General features: G+C 41.3%; 1 long non-coding RNA gene across 1 annotated transcript; it reads right to left on the bottom strand.

Moving 5' to 3' along the window:
- Positions 1–204: 204 nt before the first annotated feature.
- Positions 205–1,931, bottom strand: LOC310864409. Its single transcript, XR_014569746.1, has 3 exons — positions 1,872–1,931; positions 1,247–1,312; positions 205–775 (listed from the first exon to the last, which is right to left on the bottom strand). It is a non-coding gene; the product is annotated as an uncharacterized lncRNA (long non-coding RNA).
- Between the last annotated feature and the right edge of the window lie 398 nt (positions 1,932–2,329).

Raw genomic sequence — 2,329 nt, 5'->3', positions numbered from 1 at the left:
ACCCCCACACTATATCAAAATAAGGCATGTTTATGACACTTTTGTTTTGTGCTACTGCTTGCTCCATGTCTAACAGCATTGCCTTGGCCTCTCTGTCTGCATAGACTGCTGGAGTCACCTGTTTCTCTACTAGAGTACCAGGATGTAAACAGAAGCCACAACCAAAGTAGCCATTAAACTGGTGGTGTTTTGTCTGGATTTTCAAGAAGTGCCTGAATTTGAGGTGCAATTGGTACGTTGATAAAGAAGCTTGCACTGTTCATGGAAGAACAGACTGCACAATGCAAAATGTTTGCATCGGTTATTTATTTTTGCGTGCCAATGTACATTTACAGCTTTTGCAGTAGAAGTGGAACTCCACTATGTCAGAGTTGTTTTTAAAGACCTTGTTGAACTAATATTTTGATCTTGGCAACACCTCTTTGCCAAACAACATATTAATTAGCTTTAACAAGTCCTCAAGTTGTGTTCCAGTTATATTATGCTTTGCTGCATGACTCATTAGCATGAGAAGAGCTTCAGCCTTTGTACCTGCTGACATTAGTACTGAATCCATATTTATGTCAAACCCGATCTGTCCGAATGGATCATCTTCTGGAAGCTCTTCCATTTCTGAATCAACTTCACAAGTACTGCCCTCTGACTCACGACCAGATTCCTGGACCACTTCAGATTCAGCACTGCCCTCTGATGATGACTCACAACCAGATTCCTGGACCATGTCACTTGGTTGCCGCTCAGATGGAAGGAGAAAGAATCCAGATGGATTCATGACCTGCAAAATAAAACACCACATGAGTGCATATGTCTGCATAGGACAGTGAACACAGCTTTTCTCATAGGTTTAATATAAAATGTGGTACCTTTTTCAAAAGGCAGACGGTATAAACATGCAAAAGTAGTTATTTTGCCAATTGCCGTTAACCATCATTATGGTTAATAACACTAGTTAGCCATGTGCATAGCCTTAACTGACACACATCTTTTTTTTTTTTTTTTAAGATATTTTTTTTGCGGCTTACGCCTTTTATTTATTTTTTAAGGGACAGACAGTAGGCTGACAGGAAACAGGAGAGAGATGGGGGGATGACATGCGGTTAAGGCCGTGTCGGGTCCGGGAGTCGAACCCGCGGCACACCGCGACTGGATCACCAGTCCGGTGCCCAGACCGTTACGCTACGGCCTGGGCCACTGACACACATCTTTAATGAAACGCACCTTAGGCGTGGTTGGTAGAAGAACTCACCTGGCCAGTCATATCATCTGGATCAGATGGAAGATCTTGGTCATCAAGGTCAGATGAAGACGTGAGCTATAAATGACAAAACATTCATAAGTGCTCCAATATACAGTATGGGCACAAAAGGTAGACAGACAAACAGTTACTCTGACAACGGGTGGGTATAACGGTTATTGCATAACAGGGTGGGGATGCAGCCTAACTTTCCCCAACCAGCATCACTCTCGAGTAGGCTGGTGCCCGACAGGCACAGGTCTAGTTATTTTTTATATTGAAATCAATATCAATCAAATAAAAATATGTAACCACTTAACGATTTAAGACTAACCACTTAAGCCCCATTTTATACTTTGTCACACAACAGTGCCATACAAGAAATAGTGAAACTATCAGATCTACAAGCTCACAATGCTTCACATCAGACCTTGTAGATTTACACCATTTTTGTTTTGTTTAGTTTAGCCTGTAATGACATGCCCGATTTTTTCTTTCACCGAACCCCTTTGCCAGAAATAGCCTTGCAACGCATCACGCTGTGAGATTTTAAATCTGCTATTTTTACCAAATACACAAAAACAAAATATAGGGACTGCATGAGAATAATGAAGGTGTGGTTGATAGAAAGCCTTACCTGGTCAGTCATGACGTCTGGATCTGGTAGAGAATCTCGGTCGTCACGGTCATCAGATGGCTATAAATGACAAAACACATTGATGCTTTTTTCACTAATATTTTGTTAAGTTTCGCCTGTAATGACATGCCCGATTTTTTTTCCTTCACCAAAACCCCTTGCCGGAAATAGTCTCACCTACAATCACAACACATCATGCTGTGAGATTTTAGATGCTATTTTTGCTAAATATTCAGCAACAAAATATAGGGACTCTAGGGTGCATGAGAATAATGAAACCACCTTCAGGTGTGGTTGATAGAAAAGCTTAGAGATAGGATCCAGAAGGAAGCACACACACATCTCCAGAAACATCTCCAGAAATTATACAGGTGCTGGACAAAAAAATATACGTACAATGAAAAGGAAGGGATGTCCGCACACAAACGTTTCGACCCTTACAGGTCTTCGTCGTATTG

The sequence above is a fragment of the Protomyctophum parallelum genome (assembly GCF_964188405.1).
Source record: "Protomyctophum parallelum genome assembly, chromosome: 9".
NCBI classification, from domain to species: Eukaryota; Metazoa; Chordata; class Actinopteri; order Myctophiformes; family Myctophidae; genus Protomyctophum; species Protomyctophum parallelum.
This window is presented reverse-complemented; position numbering and strand designations above follow the sequence as displayed.